Genomic DNA, 22,900 nt, shown 5'->3' with positions numbered 1-22,900 from the left:
ACGCATATGCAGGTTAGGTCAGCAGAGCACCCTGCTAACCAAATAGTATGTGTTATCAAATAAATTAATTACTTCAGTTGGAGAAGCAAAAGATCCACACAAGGAAATTTAAGAAAGATCAATAAAAGATAGAAGATCACTGAGGACTAGGTAGTGCTTCATTGTAAATACCTCCAGCGTTTGAAACCCTCCAAGAGAACCTGCCTCCACCCAGTCAATATTCTGTGGCCTGTATTCTTCTGAGATGTGTTATGGTTGCTATAATTCTAATGTTCTGATAATTAAGCACCAAGGAAAAAGGCTAATAACGCAGGGAACTAACAGCCTTCCCTCTAGTATCTGAGCCTGCCCCTCCCCCAACCCCCACCTTTTGGGGGTCACCCTCTCCAGGGCCCAGGTGGGAGATGGGGCTTGAACATAGAGGATGTCCAGGGCAGTTGAGATGGAAGTTGAGAGCCTCCAGGCTGTGGCAGAGTGCAGAGAGAGAAACTAAGGTTAATCTCCAAATGAAAACGCAAAATTCAGGGGGCAGGGAAAGGGAAGGTTGTGAAACGCATAGAAAATGACACTGGGCATCAGTTGCTGTAAGTACATTCTTTGCTAATCAATCAGCTTTTATTGTGACGCCTCTAGCTCAGCTCATAAGGCAGGAAAGCAGCTTCAGCAGCAGTTTAAAATGTTTCCAGTTTAATAATCCCTGCTAATTGAAAGCAGCTCAGACGCTGGGCTAAGGTGGGGGGTTGGGGGCACACCAGCACAGTTTATGGCAACAGAACTGTTCCTCTGGGGACAAAATAACCTTTGATGCTGGAGGGGAAACCTGCTTCCCCAGCCCCAAACAACTAATTCCTACAACTGTCTGCTTTGGCGGTGCAGCCCTTTCTTCTTATGTTTTAATTGTGGAATCTTATAGCTGCGGAATGACTGTGAAACCTGTTTTTATCTGTGGAAAATTAACCACCCCCTGCTGCAAAAACTGAATTTTTTTTCTTCAACAGAGAATTACATTCATTTTTATAATTGTTCTTTCTTTTCAAATCACCTAATATGACAAATGCTGGGCGACATTATAGTTCATCTGCTAAAGAGTGTCTTTATGAGTTGAGGCTTCAATGCTTTAATGAAGAAATTGCCTGATTTAAGTAAATCATGTCACCTTCACCCTTGTGATCATATTTGTTGCAGACGTCGCTGACCTAACCTGCAGAGCAAAAACAAAAACACATTTACATTTCCAGGCTGAGATATTTGGTTCAAATGATGAACAAGTAGGTCATAATGAAAAGTAATTTTAGCACACAGAAGAGGCATGATTTAAGTATACTTTTGACAGTTTTTACACATACATAATTATTCAGTATTATAATTTAAACAGGTAAAAGACAGATTTTAGAACAAAAGCATCTGATTCCTCAGCCCCCGTCTCTTTGACTTCCAGGCAGAGCTACAATTGGGGGTGCAGATACAGCACAGGGGTGTCCTCTGACATGCCAAGGATCGGCCCTGCTGGTCCTTCGTCTTTTGGGTACACACAAATCTCTCCTAAAAGGTGGAGTCAGGCCCCCAGATCATGGGACCTCCTTCTGCTCTCCACCACATCGACCTCTCCAATCCTATGGTAAGGAAGCACTGCACATTTGTTGAGTGATTAAATAAAAATGGCCAAAATTTGGGGGAAATCTCAAAAAATAGCAAATGTGAAAGTGGTAAGAAGGTTTTCCCCAAATAAAGGTAATTAGTGAATGTTACAGGAAGTAGATACTCCTGCTGCTGAGAATTCATGCCACAGTCCTCCTTAAACCCAATGCTACTCAGCAAACATTAATTCACCCCATTTTGTGAGCAGACATAGGGAGACAGGTCCTCTTCGCTTTCCCTCTGCTCCTTCTCCATCTCATGCATGGCTCTGAGTATTAAAAACATAATTGTATCCTTGGCTTTCCTCTGATATCAAGCTTCTCAAGTGTGCTTCTCCTAACTGCCAGGATTCTAGAAGAGTTTGGAATTCCTATTGGGCAGCAAAGTTTAGCTCTTTCAATAACAGAATTTTAAAGATACACACAAACTTAATTGGTAAAATTTTAAGTATTGCCTGAATAGACTATACCTTTATATTTAGCTGAATTTTGCCTTAAACTAACATCATCCATCTAAAAGACACCATAAAATTAGGAGGCATTACATTACTCTAAACAATGAGACTTTAAATTTATAGTCAGTGCCTTTAAAATATTATACATACTTCATTCTCAAAATTCCATCTACCTCCACCACTACCCAAGATAATTTCAGGGGTTTGTTGTATGTTTTTCTTTTCATTTAAAAACATCTGGGAATATACATATTTTCTCCTCAATCAGTCTCTGCTTAAAGAACTAGATTTCTTTCCTTGAAAAACAGGTTTATTTCTCCAGAAAATGGTGCTTGCACCACATCATTCATGGTTAAGAGGTAGGCTGGCTGGGCCAAGAGTCAGAGTGATTGAATAAAAAGATTCAAATTGGACACATTTGGCGTTCAAGGTGGAGTCAATGAAAGGAGAAGTAATGCCCAGTCCCAGCTCCAAGCCAGGCCTCCTGACCCCCGCCAGTCCCCTGGAAATTGCTTCCGTTCCACAGAGGTTAGAGAGGAGATGCTCCAGAAAGTGGTTCACCAATCATGGTGGTGGGGTTAATAAGAGCACCCGTTTCCATAATGATAAATAGTGTGTGTCCACACGCACACACCCTGAGATTCTGGTGGTCATGAAACACTTCCCAGATCGTCACAGCCACCCAAAGAACATACTGTGCATGATGCAGGCACATCATGAGACACGTGCTTATATAAACCTCCAGTTCCACAGTTTTAAAGAGTAGCCCTGCATTCACACTGAAAATGCAAAAGAAGAGCTCTCATGGCTGAGGAAGGAAAAATCTTATGGTGCTGAAAAGTTACAAAGGGTTCAAGTAATGAGGGCACATTGAAAGGCCCCAGAGTCAGCTTGAAGGAGTTCCCAATGCCAAAATCTGGGGCGATTTAAGCAAGAAAATAAAATAGTAGTATACTGTAACTCTTAGAATAAAATCCATATCCACAAGTCCATGCTGATAACCATAAATAATTGAATAAATAAATAAGTAGGGGACAAGGGAGAGCTTTTCCTTGCTACAGAATTTCAATTAACAAGTACAGAAGGAATAATGGAAATAGAAAGTCATCATTAGGCAAACACCATGGCAATAATTTTTTCCACTAAAACACACTTTAATTCTTACTAAGCAGGTACTGCATTTATGAACTTTGTTATTAAATGTTCACATACTCTTCTTTTAAAGCATTTTACTTCCATTCCCTGAAAAAGCTCTCTACTCAGTGTATCCTGCTAGTACCAATTTCATAAACATCCTTTATACAGGTACTTTTACTTTTTTGTTATTTTTTCTTGAATACATTTGACATGTAACACTGTTTAAATTGAAGGTTTACAGTGTATTACTAAGATACATTTACATATTGTGGTTTGACTTCCATTGTAGAGATATTCATCACATTGCATAATTATAGTACAATATTATTGTCTACATTCATTATACTGTGCATTGGTATACTGTGTATACTCTATGGCTTATTACCACTTGTAAGTTTGTACCCTTAAACACTGTCATCAATCTTCTTCCTCTATCCCATCCCAAATTCCCTTTCACTGTTTTTGCAGGTTTGATTTTTTTTAGATTCCACATATAAGTGGTATCATATGTTCTTGTCTTTCTCTGTCCAACTTATCTCACTTAGAATTAAGTGATCAAAATATATCCATGTTGTTACAAATGGCAGAATATCTTCTTTCTCATGGCTGGATAATATTCCACTTTATATATATATATATATATATATACCACTGTTATATATACCACATCTTCTTTATCCATGAGTCTGTTGAGGGGCATTTGGATTGTTTCCATATTTTGTCTAATGTGAATAATGTTGCAAAAAACATGAAGGTGCATTTATCTCATTGAAATCCTGTTTTCATTTCCTTCGGGTATATACCCAGAAATAGAATTGCTGGATCATATACTAGTTTTTATTTTTAATTTTTTGAGGAACCTCCATATTGTTTCCCATAGTGGTGGGGCCAATTCACATTCCCACCAGCAATGTATTAAGGCTCCCTTTTACTGCATCTTGATCAGCACCTGTTGGCTCTTGTCTTCTTGATGCTACCATTCTAACAAGTGTGAGGTGATATCTCATTGTGGCTTTGATTGACATTTCCCTTATGATCAGAGATATAAAGCAACTTTCCATGTGCCTGTTGACCATTTTTATGCCCTCCTTAGAAAAATGTCTATTTAGTTCTTCTGCCCACTTTTTCATCAGCTTTTCTTTTTGTCATTAAGTTGTATGAGTTCTTTATGTATTTTGGATATTAACCCCTTATCTGATATATGGGTCACAGAAATGTTCTCCTATTCTATAGCTTGTCTTTTCATTTGTTGTTCTTACTGTTGTTTCTAGCTGTGCAGAAGCTTTCAAGTTTGATATAGTATCATTTGTTTATTTTTGCCTTTGTGTTTGTGCTTTTGGCATCATGCCCAAAAATCAATATGTACAAAAATGAATATCAATAAGCTTCTTACCTACATTTACTTCTAGGAGTTTTATGGTATCAGTTCTTATGTATAAGTCTTTGATCCACTTCAAATTAATTTTTGTGAGAAGTGTGAAGTGATGGAAATCCAATTCATTGTTTTGCCAGTTTCTCCAGACTCCCCAGCACATTTTTTTAAGAGACTGTCCTTCACCCATCGTGTGTTGTTGGCTCCTTCGTCCAACATTAGTTGATCATATATGCTAGGATTTAATTCTGGGCTCTCTGTTTTATTCCACTGGCCCATGTGTCTACTTTTTGTGCCAGGACCATACTGTGTTTGTTACTATGGCTTTATAGTATAGTTTGAAATCAGAAAATCTGATATCTCCAGCTTTGTTCTTTTTTCTCAGGACTGCTTTAGTTATTCAGAGTCTTTTGTGGTTCTATGCCAATTGGAGTTTTGTTACTTTTATTTCTGTGATGAATGCCTTTGGGATTTTGATCCACTGTAATAGTTGTGGCAGACAATAATTGGCAATGAATGCTAACATTAGTGGGCAAAAGTGTGATGAGAAACAGGATATCTGCATAGCCTCAAAGTCTCTCCACATGACAATTACAAAGGGAAAAGTAGTAACTTCACAGTAGAGAACCTGGTAGACTGCACCTTAACCAAGCTATCAAACCTATCATCACTTGTGACATATAGGTATCATTTACCATCTGATACGGTACACTGAGATATTAAAATACAATTCTTTTTCCTTAAAAATTAAGTTATTTATGTGATATAATAGGGCTAACATGATTACATGAGTAACAACATAACTTACAAATTGCAAAAAAATATTCTGGTGTCATCTTTTACCTAATCCAATAAATAATATTTTATTAATTTGATATTTTGATCAGAAGATTTTCTGGCTATTTCCTACAAATTTTGGAAAATTCATTCATTAGGTCATCAAAATTTGTTCTTTTAACAACTTCATCTTCATTTGATACAACTGAAAGTGACATCAATCAACCTCGGCAAATGCAAGATTGCAAATAATATTTGATCATTTTTAATTTGAGAATGATCTCTGCTGATGCAACTATTACTCAGGTTCTGAAGAGCATTTTATAGGCTGTGATAGCATTGGGATAAATTTCTGATAAATAATTACAAAATACAAATTTTAGTACATCTAGAGCTGATGATTCCCATGGAAGAATTTTCTAAAAAGATTTAACTCTTCATAAGAATCAGTTCTGTATAAATCTGAATTTAATTTTCAATGTAAATTTATACAACAGCATTTGAATGCTCTCTCTGATATTCCCTATAACTTGTGGAGGTCACACAAGAAACAAAGTGGCTTCATCACTTATATATAATTCAAAATGCCTGTTCATGAATTCTATTGCTGTATCTTCAAATGCCAAGGTTGATTGATGTCACTTCTAGTTGCATCAAATGAAGACGAAGTTACTAAAAGAACAAATTTTGATGACCTCATAAATGAATTTTCAGAAATCTGTAGAAAAGAGTCAGAAAATCTTCCGATTAATCAATATTAGGAAGAACTGATTTTAAAATGGTCCCCCTCATTAATAATAGGTTTTTCTGACGCTTCAGATGAAAACAGTGCTCTTTTCCTTCGACTGGAACAATCTTTAAATTGAAGCTCGTGGATGTTTGCTTTGCAATGTGGTAGCACTTTATAAAAACAGAGATTCTAAAGTCTTTGAAGATTCGAATAACTCTGTAATATACTTTCTTGCAGTGTCCACAGTATCCATGTGGATGCTTTTATTCTGTAGTATTTTACTAACAAGGTTTAGTGCCTGGTCATTGGCAGCTCTTGTTCTGGAACTCAGGCTGAAGCGTTGAGGTTTGTGCAGACACCATGGGGGCTGGCCCCGGGCTCCTACGCAAGCCCCAGCACTCTTCCCAGGTAGAGCCCCTCCTGCGGCTGCTGTTTCTGCCACAGATGCTGCCATCACCACAGCTGAGTCTCGACCCTGACCCCAGCGTATGTCCTCTGCTCACGTTCGTGCCCCATCGTCCCATCAGACTTCACTTACAAAACACAGCTCAAAGATTAAATTACTAAGAATTTCAAAGACTTTCAAACATTTCAGAACAATTAAGAATGCTTCAGCAGAGCACTCAATACCCAGCACTGGGTCACACACCCATGAAGCCAGCCTGGCACCGAGATTTTTATTGTGGAGGTTTTTTACAGACTACCATTATACTAAAAGAGTTCCTCCGCTATTCCTGTATCACTCACCAACGGGGGTTGGAGCTGTTTCCACATCAGTACACGTCGAGCTGCCTCCATCTTTCAGGCTCCTGCTCCGTGCTCTGTAAGAGGATACATTGTCTGTTTACCCATCATCCTGTTGATGTACATTTAGGTTGTTTCCAGTTTTTCATATTGTATTACAAGCAATTCCGGCAGTCAATATCCTTGTGCACTTTTGTTATTTCTTCTCTGGGGTAGATACCAAGAGGTGGAAGTGCTTGGTTTTTTTGAAACTACCAATTTCTACCTTTCATTGACTTGTTACTATGTGTCGGGCAGTGTGGTAGGTATGTCACATACACATCTCGTGTAATGCTCTTACCAGGACTATGAAGTGGGGACTATTTCATCCATATTTTACAAGCAAGAAACCTAAGATGCAGAGAGGCTAAGTAAGTTGCTCAGGACACACAGCCAGTGAGGAGAAAACCAGGATTTTCACACCAGGCAGTTTGACCCCAGAACTTGTGATCCTAACTCCTATGCTGTTCTGCTGCCCATGTGTACATATGAACCAGGTGGCATTTACGAATTGAGATCCCAACATGTGTACTTCGTTGTATAACAAGAAGCTTGATGATGTTTTATATTGAATCATCCTAACAATCCAATGAAGTTGAAATGTTTATCCCACGTATCAAGAGGAGACTGGAGCTCAGAAACTTGACCGATCTCACTATTAATTAGCAGCAGTTAGAAACTACCCCCTGAACCCCTCTGTTCTCCTAAGAATGCAGATGTGCATCTGGGCATGGTTGCCAAGGCCAACCATGGACTCAGAAAGCAAATCTGTTCAGCCGGACACTGAGACAAGAGGAACAGAGACCCTGGACTGTCTCTCCCTCTGAGTCTGGCCTGTAGTCATTGTCTCCCTCATGCACACCCAGCATCTCTCTACACCTCCTGTGTACCTCTTGTCAAGGCAAAAGGCCTCCAGTTCCCAGGATGCCCTCACCTTTTCGGGAGGGAAGGGAGGTGTAATTTCATCCCTGCCACTTCTCACCACCAAAGATCAAAACAGGTTATAGCCTTTGAGAATTCACTTTGGGTAGGTGAGCTTTCTATGTTCCAAAACAAACCAAACTTCATGCTTTTACCTTGGTACCCTGCAATCCTGTGCTTCCCCAAATTTGAATTTCAGACACAAACAGGAGTGAAGGGAACAATAGGGAACACCTTTGGTTTGAGTCAGTTTGAACCTGATCAGCACAGGGGAGGTCGTCTGAGCATGACAAATCGGTGGCCAAGTAGGGGAGACGGTGGCATCTAATTCTGTGTAGAGCTATCCTCTATGCCAGGGAATTCTCTACTACAGTCTGGAAACGTAGCTTCTCACTTACATATCATCAAACACTACAAGCACACACACATTCTGGACAGTTGAGACCATTAAACACCTTGCAACTTTTTCCATCATGGTAAATAGAGAAGAAGGGTACTATTCCCATTTATTGAGGGCTGCCACTGTGCAGGAAACAGAGACTCTTCAGCAGAGAGGCAAAACCCCCTGCCTGGGGTAGAGAGAGCCGACTCCAGCTGTGGCTCACTGAAGCTAATTTGGCAAAGGAAAAGCACGGTGAATCTAAACTTTTCCCTCCTCCCTTCGAGCCTGAAAGATTTAAATAGGAACCCCTACGCGCTCTCTTAGAATCGCTACCAGATAATCCCCTGACCTCCCCTGTTTATAAGAGAAAATAGAGAGAAATCGTGTGATATACAAAAATATTTAGCCATTCAAGATACAGACACACATCTGGGCTATCAGAGCCAATGTCACATTATATGGTAGAGTTAATGCAAGAAACAGGAGAAAAATGTAAAGAGGCTTTAGGTGTTCTTCCAAGGGAGCATTTCAACCATGAAACTATAGGAGGCAGTATTAAGAATGAAAAAGTCTGAAAAAAAATTGCTTTTGGGGTAGGAAATTTGACAAATTTTTAAGTGGAGAATTAAGAGACCAGTTCAAGAGATATTACCAGAACTCAAAACAGGTAAATAAACAAAAAATGAGAAAGAAATAAGCACTTACACTGGATATAAAAGTCATTCAGAAAGAAGGATATGAAGACTGGAAAAGCAATAATTAAAAAGAAAACATCTTCCTTAGGCTGCAGTAATATGGATGTCCGCAAGGTGAATGACCTCTGAGATCCTTAAGCAGGAAGAACTACCTCAGACGTGTTTTAATTTCACATACAAAGAGCCCTGTAAGGAGCTAAGCATAAAATGTAAATGAGTTAAGTTTCCCTTTCAAAAGACATTGTTTGGGTTGAAAATAAAATCCAGATTTGTGCTATTATAAAGGAATACACCTATAATAAAACTTTCCAGAAAGTTTACAAAATTCACTCATGCATTTATTCATTTCAACAAATAAATATTGAGTTCTTTCTACATGCCAAATAAGGTGACAGGCAGACTTACCATGCAAATACAAACAAAAATAAATCAGGGATGATAATATTAATATTTAACAAGATAGCAATTGAAGGAAAATGGCCAACATGAACATTTTTTTTCCATCTTTGCCAGCTACATAGATAAAAAAAATAGAGAGGATTTGGCCAATCCTATTTATATATATATATATATATATATATATATATATATATGTATATGTATATATAACATATAAAATCATATACCCAAAGATCCAGTATAATAATATTTGAACAATATTATTAATAAATTTGAATACATATATATATGTGTGTGTGTGTGTGTGTGTGTGTGTGTGTATCTTTTAAACCTTATACCCAAAATTCAAATATGGTAGCTACTAACCACAGGCAGCTACTTAAATTAAAATTTTAACTATTTAAAATTAAATAAAATGGAAACTCATCTCTTCAGTCTCACTAGCCATGTCTCATGTGTCAAGTGGGTATCACATTAAATAGTACAAATATATACAACATTTCTGTCATTGCAAAAGTTATTTTGGACAGTGCTAGTATATAGAATGTAGTTTGTAAAATGCTACATAGGATTTACAAAATTTCCCTACAACATGCACAAAAGAAGGATAAACTTTTTTAAAATTAAATGAGATTACTAATTAAAAATCAAGATCTTAGCATTAGATGTGCCCATGGCTACTGTTGTGTCATTGCTTCTAGGTCATCTTAGCAGACAGAGCTGGGAAATGTGTGTGTGTGCATACACACAGACACACATGTCACCTAGACATCAGTGTTACTTCTTTATCTATAGATGCTAGATTGGTAGGTAGATAGATGTAGATAAATAGGTGATAGATAGATAGAAAGAGAATGAGAGAGAGAGAGATAATGATAGGTAGAAAGAGAGAGAGAGATAATGAGAGATAGATAGGTAAAGATACACATAGATAGATAATAAAAACCATGAACTCATCTGCTACCTTCCATCCCAATCCAGTACAAGAGGATACATTTCTAATCTCCTCCTTTCTGTATCTCCTCAACAGTGAGAAACACAAACCCCATTAATGTTCAATATGTGTATTCATTTGCTCAAGCCTAGAATTCACAGAAAGCAGGCTCAAACTTCTAGCTCATTACCACTGCAAAAAGGAACCAACTAGAAGCACCAGCTAGGGATCAATATTTGTTTACAGTTTGCTTGGTATTTTTTGTTGGTGTGAGGTCAAGTTCCTTGGAGAAAAAACTGAATCTAGAGCTGGGGCAGAGGAAGAGCAAGATGAACCTGAAACACCTTTCTGTGCCGGAAAGGAAGGAAGGACTCAAAGAGTCATGAAGACAAGAACTAGATTGAAGGGACTCCCAGATGCCAAATCTGGGACATTTTGAACAGCAAAATATATTTTTATGTAATAATAGTAATGGATTATAACCCATTCATGGATTATAATAGTCCATGAGTCCATGCTGGTATACATACTAATTTAAATAAATGAATAATTTTTTGCTTTAATTTAGAAGATAGAGAGCAAAACTTCCTGAAAGTAGAATGCTACTTGATAATAGAGAATGAATGATGGAGCTAGAAAACCATCAGCACATACTAAAACGATTTCTCTTGATGGAAGCTGAAGAGGCATGGTATGAATGGTATGAATTCAATATCTTCCTGGTGAAAGAGAACTCAATAAATTTGGGTTAGAAGCATCCAATCTTAAAACAATACAAAGTATCTACCTAGAACCACAAACAGTATCTCACATCACAGTGGAAAACTAGTGTCATTCGCATTCAAGTGATCGATAGGGTGTTCATTAGCACCAGTAGCAATGGTCCTGGACAATTCAACAAGGCAAACACAAAGAAAAAATTTATGACTATTGGGAAAGTATAGGCAAATTTGTTGGTATTTCTCAATATGTCTGTTTGCTTTGAAAACCCAAATGAAGTAACTGAAAATAAAAATTAGAATGACTAAGTTCAATCTGGTGGCCAGTTAACAGAGTAAATATATATTTTTTTAAATGCTTGTTTCCATTTAGCCATATGACCAGTAAAACTAACCATAATTAATAATACAAAATAATATCCATGATAACAACTAAAAATCTGCACACACAAGAATAAGCTAAATAAATATAAAGGATGCCTATTAGTAAAACAAAATTCTGGGTAAATGGAGAACTATACTGTTTTCTGATAATATTATAAAGATTGCACTTTTTCAATTGATTATTAAATGTAATTTCAATCAAAGTCCTCATAAAAGTAAGACGCTCATAAAATTTTTGAAAAAATTGGGAATTATAAGTGATTTATCCTGTCAGATGCTAAATAAATTACAGTACTATGGCATTAAGACAGTATAGAATTGGCACAGAAAAAGACAGACATGGAAAAGATGCTTATCTAAAAATAAAATAAAATGATCAGTAACTATATGAAAAAAAAGAAGTTTAGCCCATTAGTTGCCAAAGAAATATAAATAAATACAAAATAACACTTTTTGGTTTTCAAATGGACAAAGATAGGAAAGGACTATAAAATACAGTGCTGACAAAGTAGAAACTGTGTCTCCACATACACTTTGACTGTGAGAACAAATTTCTACTAGTTTTAGGAGAGCAATTTGGAAACATGTTAGAAAAACTTCAAAATTTAGTGCAAGCTTTGACTCAGGAATTTTGCGCTTAAAATTAGAAGTAATCATACCACTGACCTCGTGGAATACTGTGCAGCATTTAAAATACATCCTAGAAGAATGGACTATGAAGTGGAAAGATGCTCACCATACAGTAAGTGAGAAAGGCAAGTTAGGACTGACTTTGAATGGTAGGATCCCATGTGTATGAGGAGCAGGCATCCAGAGACAATGGCTGATGACCAGATGCAGAGACAAGAGGATGTGCCTGTCCACTGACCTGCAGCTGTGGTGTCTCGACTGTCAGTCATTTTTGCCGCTGTTCTCTCTCCCATTACTTTGATTACTTTGGTTCATTTCTGGATGACAGGGCTGTAATTCATTCATTCACTTATTTGTTGTTCCAGTGACATATAGAAATAAACAAAGACCACCTAAAGGAGATCAAGCAAAGGCTCTTTATACAGAGTTTGCTATAGTGAGGGAGTCGAAGACTCAGAGGCAGGCAGAGAAGTGGGAAAGCTCTCGAGTGGAAAGAGAAGGCTTCCAGTGTGCCCTGTTGGCATGGGGAGCTGCAGGTGGGCTGACTCCATGTAAGCCATCCTAGGTGATTGGTTAGGGGTGCATATTTGGCTTCTTCCAATTGGTCCTAAATTGGAAACAAGGGCAAAAATGAAATACAACTGTCAGTTATTAATCAAGTCTTGACCATGTGGGACCAAATATCATTGTTCAGCTTCCTGGACTGATTGGTGTGGATCTGGCCTGGATGCCATACATTGTGAGTCAGAGTTCAGTTTTTATATGTGGCCTGGCTATTGTCTGTACATTCTGTTTCTCATAAGCACTGAGAAAAATACTGGGTTTACAAAGATACATGAAATACATTGCATGTCCTTAGGGAGATTATGGTCTGACAGACAAGACATCCTCCCATTTTGCAATTTCCTGGTTACTTGTTCGTGTACTATGGTAGGGATGGCTATCTGGCACTATGAGAGCACGTGGTACTGGAGATAAAAGCCACACCTCATTTCCATGGCCTGCAAGACCCCTCTGCACTTGGCTTTGGTAGCCCCTGCAACCTCATTTCCCACTCCCCACACACTCACTGCTCTGCAGGGGCGCTGGCCATCCCCCACCCGTGGGGAGCCAACTGCCCCAGAAGCAGACAGAAAGGGAGTGCATTGTCTGTGAGCATTTTTATCACCTGCACCAGCAATTCTGAACAATGTCAGTAATAAAATACTCCACCGAAAAATATTGTTTCTTGGTCTAGGTTCTAAACAACTACCATTTCAAAGTAATGGTAGTTACTTTGTAATTCAATTCAATTCAGAGTAATTCAAATTCAACTACAATTTCAAAGAACCAAAACTCAGTGTTTCAGTAACATATATGCAAGCTTCAAATTAACACATATTTATCACTTTAACATTTTAATACACACTGATTTCTACATGGAATTAATTCAAATAACTCCCAGTTATGTAAAGATCCCTGAGGCACAGGGACTCGGCTACATGCATGTGTGTTAAGGGTAAGTCTGTAGCGTTCCAGAATTGTTCACTTTGGGTGCAGATCCTGTCTCCAGCCCTGTGGGAACTACACATCACTGCACTTAAACAGTGGATTCAAAATAAACAATGGTAGCCCCATGACTGCCAACGATGAAGAAACAGAACTTCTATGTCTCCAATTCTGTCACCCTAAGTGGTTATTTGAAAGGTCATATGTGCTTAAAATTTAAAACCGAGTGTGACCCACATGGTATTACCCTTTTGTTTCATAAGTGCCAATTTAACTTCATGCATGATTTAAGGAATTTGAATATTGTCTTTAAGATTGGAATTCATTATTTTCCATTGTTGATTATTTGTTTGAAAACTAAAAAAGAATCAAGAAAATAAAATCTTACGGCAACGGTACATTTTAGTCTTTCTACCCTAGTGTGAATTTATAGGTGAGGTTAATCAGTCCCAGAAATATTTGCCAACCAGCCAAAACCTGCCTTGAACAATGTAGTGAAAAATCAAGCTATACACCTGTTTCTTGAAGATCTATGCCCAGAGATTGTGCAGAAGGCCATTAACTCTGCAGCAAACAAATACAAGGAAATGGACAATTAAATAGAAAAAGAATCAAATTTTAAAGGACAATGCCAGGAGAAGTGACAAAACACACTGCTGTGAAACTGCCAGAGGGAATTGAAAAAGCCATGCTTGAAAGCCTTGATCATCCTGCACCAAGACCTGGACACTCACTGAGGCTAATGCAATGGATCCAATAATATCACGCACACTCATCATTCAACCATCTTTCTGATTTTTGTAAAAGAAAAATTTGAAAGTTTTTACTGAATAAAACAGAAATCTGTGATGAATTTTCTGGTGGCGATATTTTGGTGATTTTCAACTAGGGGAGACATTTGAAATGGAATCTATATAAATCCATACCAAAATTATCCTCATATTTAAGACTTTTCACAACTATTTGTATACCCGTTGCTACATGTGGAAAACACTGAAATGAAAGTTAATAAAGAAGCGCTTTTCAACCAACTGGGAGCAGACAGACAAATCTGGCTGTGGTTGAATACTGAACATGAATACATGTCACACTTGGCAAAGCCGTCGGAAAAATGGCAGGAGTCAAGGCTCGAAATGAGGAGAGATAATGTTATCACCCATGAGTGCAACAAACCAATACATAGGGGTAAGTTTTTCCACATTAATGTAATTTAATAGTATTAATCTACTGTGTATTTTTCTTTTTTGTATGGTAATTTTTTCTGACATGATTATATATGTGAGGTCCAACAAAAGAAAATATTTTCACTGTCTACATTGCTTTCCTGGTCATGAATTTTTTTGTTGCTGAATTATTACTGAAAATCATGTTGTTGCTTGGAGGCCAGAAGGCGATGCAAACAGTGCTCTCTGTGTGTGCAGTGCGCTCCAGGGCTCCTTCAGACACATCAAGCCTTTGCCCAGCTCTGGGCCTTTGCACCTGCTATTTCCCCTGCCAGATCTTGAAGGGGCTGGACTCTTCCCAGCTCAAATGGCACCACTCAGAGGGCATTGCCTGGCCATTGTTACAATGTGGATGCTTCCTTCCCCTGCAGGTCTCACAGTTGTGCACCATCCTGCTTATTGATCATTTGTTCATCGTCTGTGTCCTGTCACCAGCACAGAAACCCCCAGAGTTGGGGGATTGTGCTGCCCAGTTTCCCTGCAGGGAATATTGTGGGGTTGACCCCTGAACTCTGAGAAGTGCCTGATTTGGAGCGGCAGGTGAGTGAGATCAGATCCATCAAGTTCAGGCCCCTGTGGCTGAAACTGGGCAGATGGGCAAGTAAACAAGAGCAGGCAGGAGGGAGGAAGGGCAATCAGGGAATTGCAAGGGACATTGTGTCTGGAGAGCATGGTCAAGGCACAGAAGCAGCCTGAGGGGTCGCCCTAACCCAGGGCCAACTGACAAGGGGCTTTAAGGTGTCTGGGCTTTATGCTCAAAAGAAAAAAGAAGCTGTTTGAAGCAAGGGAGTGACGGGATCCTATGTGTCCTCTGGAAATATCCCTGGGACAGCAGAGAGAGAAAAGTTGTGGGAGGGCAAGAATGGGAACAGGAGGATGGTTAGGGCCAATACTGCTTGGATCTTCCGGAAAAGCATAGGTGCTGAGGTGCAGCACTAGCCTGCCACCTCTAAATTACCTTCACCTTGTCCCCCAACATACGGGGTTTCCACAGGTGGTGGAGCAAGTCCTGTAAGAGAAGGGTGGGGACAGGTGAGCCAGCAAAAGAGAGACAATCCTCAGCAGGAGGCAGTGGGCAGGGGCAGGCCAGAGGGTTTGTACAGAGGGGCTGAAGATGGCATCCTAAACAAGATGCTGGTGGGGATCAGAGACTGGGGCAGCACAAGATTCCGCAGAGGCAGAAAACAACACCCTTCCCAGTCACACTACTCACCCACTGGGGAGACCAGGCTGCGGAGGCCACAGGGAATTCTCTGCGGGCTGACACAAACACAGAATTTCCAACAGGGAACCACTGTTGGATGATGGGCACTGGTTCTCCCATATTAAAGTCCAGTTTGGCAAGGAAGCTGTTGCAGAGGCCGGCCCACTCCAACCCCACAGAACCTGTGCCTCGCCCCCACACACAGGACACTCAGACAGAGTGCAGGAGCAGGCAGATGCTCCAGGGAGCACCCCACCCCACCCCACCGCCCGCCACACTGGTGGCCAGCCCTCACCTTGTCCCTGACTCAGCTGCTGGTGCAGCAGCCCTCCTGAGACCAGGAGCAAGGGGCACTTTGAATCTTCACATGCCACAAGGAAGAAAATCAATTTCAATGCCCAAAGGAGGAAATTACTGCAGCAGAAGGTCACCGACCACTACAAGTCACCGTATTGTTTTGGAGCCTTGGACGGGGAAAAAATACCTCAAAGTGAGGTAAGAATGGTCCTAGGTCTGAAACAAGCCCTTCTCCCGAAGAATCATGTGAGTCCCAATGGGGCAAGACCACACAAAGAAAGCTGTTTCTTCGTGTATGGAGGACTGCAGCAAAATTCCACATTTCGGCTCATGCCGCGTCAGGCAAGTCATCAACTTTAGCGCAGAGTTCTGACTCGCGCCCCATCTTGGAGGAGCCAGCTGACATTTAAACGGTACTGTTCAGTAGCAGCAAAACCCATGGTGCTGACCACTTCATGTGGGTGTGAGAGACATGCTTCACAGCCCAGCCTCCTGGCTCCAGGGCCGCCTGGTGCGTGCCAGGTTCTCTGGGCACTGGGACATGGACACCAGGCTTGGCCTTTGGATGGGACGCCATTCCACTCCAACAAAGTGGAAAGACCCGACTCGTGCCCACATACTCTTCCTTTCCTTGGGGGCAGCACAAGAGAGCACAGTCAGGGGGGAGGTCAAGTGAGAGGCCCAGTGAGCTGGACACGGAGAGCCCCGTTCCTGGAAGTAGAGTGCAAGGCCCGCGGAGCCCAGCTCCTTGCCCAGGCAATGCAGAGATGACTGTGGTGGAGGGGAAAGGGACTTCTGCAGGTTTATCTAGGCTGCCACTCCCTGGACCCCTGGCATTAAAGTCCCAAACTGTTGGAGGGTAAGGGGCTCAGCCTTGTTTCCAGAGATTCTAAGTCAGAGAAACCAACAAGATGGACTGTCATGGCCCCAGCTGACACTGGGCCATGAAAAGCAATGAAGCTTCCGGAATGAAGACACCTTGAGAAAGGGAGAGTGTAGGCGGGTGCTCTGGCCCCCCAGCAGCACAGTGTTTGTGGACGGCATCCTTCATGACTGTTCTCTCTGCTGACACCTTTCACCAGGCCTCCCGAGAGATGACTTCTGTGGGCCAGTGTTCCTCCAGAAAGAAGTCCTGGCTGGTGACCAAAGTGGCCACGAGGGTGCGGTGGAGGGAAGGAGCCGAGACTGAGGCAGAGCCGGAGCCGGCGCCCCGCACAGCAGCTGCCCCGAGCCACACCCAAAGTGCTACCCATGGTCTGAGAATTAAAATAAACTTAGAAACTGGTGGAATGACACAAAAGCACAATCCATGAAAGAAAATAATGATAAATTAGACTTCAGCAAAATTAAAAACTTCTGCTCCTCAAAAGACTCCATAGAGAATGAAAGGCAAGCCTGCTGTGAAAAGGAAAAAATATTTGCAAATCACATAGCCAACAAAGGACTCAAATCCAGCTTATATTAAAAACTCTTAATATTAGAAAAACAAACAACCCAATGAAAGTTGGGTGGAACTTTTAGCAGACACTTAACCAAAGAAGATAGACAAATAGCAAATAAGCACATAAAGAAAGTGTTCTTCAGCACTAGCCATTAGGAAAATGCCAGTTAAAACCACAACGAGCTACCACTGTACATCTATCAGATTAGCTAACGTAACAACACTAAGTTTTGGTGAGGATGCAAAACAACTGGAGTTCTTACACATTGTTGATTCAAAATGGTACTGTCACTTTGGGAAACTGTTTGGCAGTTTCTTATAAATTATAACCCTAAAGAAGTGAAAATTTATGTTCCCATAAACCTGAATCCAAATGATGACAGTGCATTAATTTGACAACCTCCAAAAAGCCGGAAACAACACAAACGTCCTTCCACTAGTGAATGGATAAAGAACACGTGAAATACTCATACAATGGAGTACACTCAGTATTGAAAGGAACAAATTCCATACAAAGGAATGCACTCAGTATTGAAAAGGATACGTGCAAGAACACGGGTAAGTCTGAAATGGTCATGCCGTGACAGAAGTGAAACACAAAGACTACATACTGTATGACTCCACTGATATGACATTCTGGGAGAGGCCAAAACTGTGGATCAGAAACATCAGTAGTTACTGGGGGGAGAGGTTAATTATAAACGGGCAGTACCTGAGAATTTGGGGATTGATAGACCTGCTCAGTATCTTCATGATGATGCTGATTAGATGACTGTTTGCTTCCATCTGAACTCATAGAACTAAACATCAAAAAAAGTGATTTTTACCACCTGTCCACCTGTGAATTTTAAAAAGTGAATACCTTTATTAGAAGGATATTAACAAATAAACCGGTGGGAAGACACTTCTCAAAATGGACTTGCCTCCAGTTCAGTGCATGTTACAAGGAGGCTCTACCCATTGGGTTTGACAGAGAGACCAGGCACCTGGGAGAAGCCCCAGTATGTCCCCAGGGGTCTGGGAGGATTAGATCTGCCACTTCCCCTTCCAGGGATAACATCTAAGTCGATTGGGAGCAGAGACAAAACCCAGCTGGCGCCCAGAAGGCTTCTGCGGAGAGGCCCCAGGAGTGGTAGGCCCCAGGGGCGTGGCCGTGGGAGGCCGCTGTGGATGCAGGCACACAGACAAGGCTGCTCCCAAATAGGGAGAGGCGGGTGGGGTGGGGCACTGTTGGATTAAATTTCAGACACTACACCTGCCAGCAAGAACTTGGCAACGGTCTGTGGGGCACAGGCCCTAGGACTCTGGGGTGACTCGTTTGGGAGCCATTTGGAACATAAATGATATCAACATCTAGCCTACAGAGAAAAAGTAGTGAATGCGAGTAGAAGAGGCATTCTTACAAAATACTGCAAATAGCCCATCAGAAGGAAAAATATCAAGGAGAGGTCATAATGACCACATGAGCTGACATTTATGGGGTGCCTACCATATGCCAGGCACTGTTTCAAGTGCTGGATATGTATTGACTCATTTTATCTGCCCAAACCTTTATGAGACACTTTTATTACCCCCATTTTGCAAGTGAGAAAATCGAGGCACAGAGAAATGAAATAATATGCACAGGGTCACACACAGGTTAAGTGGCAGAGCTGGGGTTCAAATCCAGGCAGTTGGCACTGAGTACACACTGTTAACTATTTGCTGAGCTGCTGTTCTATCTGCATGATTTTAACGGCATAGACAACTTCAGTGTATTTTTCCAAGCATCTTTGTCTTCCCCCGAGTGCCACCTGCACACCATACCCAGGCTTCCTTAAGTTCTGGGTTACACCTGTGTGGCATTGCCCAGCACATAGATACATGCAGACATACACACACACACACACACAGAGTTCAAGGTGGACACAGCCCTCAAGGAAGCCAGGAAAATCAATAGAGTCAGATACCATGGAAGAATCACGAGACACTACTTCTTAAAAATAATAAGTCTTTTCCAAAAGAGGCCAGCATGTGTAAGCAGTGGTGGTTGCCAAATGACGTCTGAGCAGTACAGCCAATAAATTAATTTCATGTGGAAAGAACTGGGTTGGCCCCGGGTTAATAAAGATCCTGCCGACATAAAGATCTCATTACAAAATAGACTTCCCTGGCAAGGGTCTCCCCTGCTGAAACTGTTTTGGATTCGAGCTCCTCCTGGGTCCCTCGTGCCTAACAAAGATTCCACATCAAATGCAGAAAAGATGGACCTGTCTAGACTTACTGCTGCATGTAAAAAAACATGCAGCTTTCTCCTCAGGCACACAGACATAGGCCCTGTATAAAGTTCCCTCCAACCCCAACCACCAGCAGCCAGCAAATCTGGGGAGGGGTCCACTTCCTGGACAAAAAAGGGCCTTTGCTGTTGTGACTCAGAAGTAGAATTCAGGCTTTTTGCAGAAATTGGTTATTGAGCTTCTAGAGATTCTAGGGACTCTTATTGAAAACTTAAAGGGGAAGGTTTCATTGTAGAGCCAGCAATCCCCTGCAAGCAGCGGAGGCACCTCAATGTGTCTGATGAAATGCAGACTGCTCCAAGTCACACTTTGCAGGAGCTCAGCCAGCGCTGTGCTGAATTGGAGTTGCCCTTTGGCATGACCCAAAAACAAAGGGCTCAGTAAGGACATGGATAATGTGAACAAGGAAGGGGGATGGAGACCTAGTTAACCTCATTAATGGCAGTAATATTCTCTCAGCATTTATAAATATTTATACAGCACCCTCTCTGGGAAGGCACTCCCTAGGGATTGCTGGGTGCACAGTCATGGATAAAGTGGGTGAGTTTCCCATGCTGTGTACACTGCAAAAACCAGACATGACACTCAAGAAATCCCAGGACTGACTCCAGACTGGAGGCTGGCTCCTGCCTGCCTCTCCTGCCTCACTCTCTACCACCCTTGTTAGGCGATAGTCCAGGTTCAGTTGCCTTTGGAACACAGCCCAGGGCCTTTCTCCTTACTACCCCTCCCTCTCTCTGGAAGGACTTTCTCCCCGCCCCTATTCAGCAGGCTGTTCGCACTTCCATTCTTTGCTCAAATATCACCTCCGCAGGGGCCCGCCCCCCACTGTGGGAGCTCCGCCTTCTTCCATGAGTTGACATTATCTTGTTTATTTTCTTCGAATAATATATTAAGGGGTTGCACACTTATTTCTACTGTCTCTTGAGCTAGACTGCCAGCAAGATGGGGACAGGAAACTTATCTGTCTCATACATCATTAAAAACCCAGTGAGCACAGAGTGCCTGGCACATGGTAGACATGAAGATTTTCTTTAACTATGAAAGAAACGGTTTCTGAGAGACCTATGAGGTAGGGGAACCTAACCTAAACAGTGGGTGGGAACACTCTGAGGGTGATGTGTAAGCCAAGACCAGAAGGATGGTGGGGCTCACCAGGTACATGTGAAGAAAAAGCTCTGGGGCACTGGAGAAAGCATAAAGTCTCCAAGCAGGGAAAGGAATAGAAGGAAGGGCTAGCACAGAGACAATGGACAGAAAGGAAGGCAGGGACATGTTAAGGAGGCCTGACTTTATTCTAGATGCAGAAGGAAAGCTTGGAAGGTTTGAAGAAGATACGGACATAGTCATATTTATATTTTTAAAAGATCATTATTAGGAGAAAAACCTTGGGTGTGACAATGACTTTTTAGATACCATGATCCATGAAAAAAATAATGAATGAACTGGGCTTCCATAAAATTAAAATCCTCTGCTCTGTGAAAGACACTGTCAAGAGAATGAGGAAACAAGCCATAAGCTGGAAGAAATTATTTGCAAAACAATCATCTGACAAAAGACTGTTACCAAAAACATACAAAAAATGCTTAAAACTCAACAATAAGTAAACAAACAACCTGATTTAAAAAGGGGCTACATTTTTTGTACTTCTGGTGGGTGAAGCCAGAAGTTTTCACTACTGGAAACTCTTCCTAGTGTTCTGACATCATAGGAATTTACCCAGCCTGGTTCAGGGATATAAAGCCCCATTTGCTCACAGTTTACCTCATTCTATCCACCACCCAGAAAATGTCATTCAATGTTCAAGGGATGATGACAGTTCTTCAGGATTTAATCTGCAAAGAGTAAGCATGCCCCAGCTGAGTATGCTAGAGCAGTACCTGAGTCATTCCAAAGTCAGCGTGAAGAAATGGTGTCTCTTCTCCTATGCTTCTCTCCATTTCAGCAAAATTAGCAGCAAAGGATTTCTTCGTAGGCAAACATATAACCTGAGAAAAAATAAAATTTTATTCCCTTTTCATAGCGGTCTATTTCTGGTCCATTGTGTCTGGAAGAAAGGAATGCCACTAATTAAATGACTGTGCCAAAAAAAAAAAGGAGGGGGTTGCTAAAGACCTTAACAGACCCTTCACCAAAGAAGATATACAGATGGCAAATAAGCATATGAAAAGATGTTCCACATTATCGGGGATTTGTAAATTAAAACAACAGTGAGATACCTCTCCACACCTATCAGAATGGCCCAAATCCAGAATACTAACACCACCAAATGCTGGTGAGGATGTGGAGCTACAGGAACTCTCATTCATTGCTGGTGGGGATACAAAATCGTGCAGCCACCTTGGAAGACAGTTTGGTGATTTCTTACCAAAATTAAAATGCTCTTACTATACCATCCAGCAATTGTGCTGTTTGGTATACATCCAAAGGTTTGGAAAAATTATGTCCACACAGAAACCTGCACACTGATGTTTATAGCAGCTTTATTCATAATTGCTAAAACTTGGAAGCAAAAGGATGTTCTACAGTAGGTGAATGGATAAATAAACTGCTAACATTCAGACATTGGACTATAATTCACCACTAAAAAGAAATGAGCTATCAAGCCATGATATGAAGGAACCTTAAATACATGCTACTAAGTGAAAACAAGCCAATCTGAAAAGACTACATACTGTGTGATTTCAACTATATGACATTCTGGAGAAAACAGAACTATAGAGACAATAAGAAGATCAGTGTTTGCCAGGGCTGGGGGAGGCACAGAGGACTTCAAGGGCAGTGTCAATACTTTGTATGATCCTGTAATGATGGGTATATGTCATTCATTATACATTTGTCCAAATCCATAGGATACACAACATAAAGAGTGAACCTTAAGAGAAAATATAGACTTTAGGTGATTATGGTATATCAGCATAGGTTCATCCATTCTGGTGAGTAATGTCAAGATCAGAGGGTATGCATGTGTTGGGGTAAAAAGGATACAGGAAATCTCTGTACCTCCCTCTCAATT

At 40.9% G+C, this 22,900-nt stretch overlaps 1 long non-coding RNA gene across 1 annotated transcript; it reads right to left on the bottom strand.

Moving 5' to 3' along the window:
• Window positions 1-587: 587 nt before the first annotated feature.
• LOC130681098 (uncharacterized) lies at window positions 588-21,859 on the bottom strand. Its single transcript, XR_008994158.1, has 3 exons — window positions 21,765-21,859; window positions 6,856-6,929; window positions 588-1,201 (listed from the first exon to the last, which is right to left on the bottom strand). It is a non-coding gene; the product is annotated as an uncharacterized LOC130681098 (long non-coding RNA).
• Window positions 21,860-22,900: the final 1,041 nt, after the last annotated feature.

This window comes from Manis pentadactyla, chromosome 15, assembly GCF_030020395.1.
Source record: "Manis pentadactyla isolate mManPen7 chromosome 15, mManPen7.hap1, whole genome shotgun sequence".
Lineage (NCBI taxonomy): Eukaryota > Metazoa > Chordata > Mammalia > Pholidota > Manidae > Manis > Manis pentadactyla.
The sequence above is the reverse complement of the archived record's forward strand: the minus strand, read 5'-3'. Positions and strand labels throughout refer to the sequence as shown.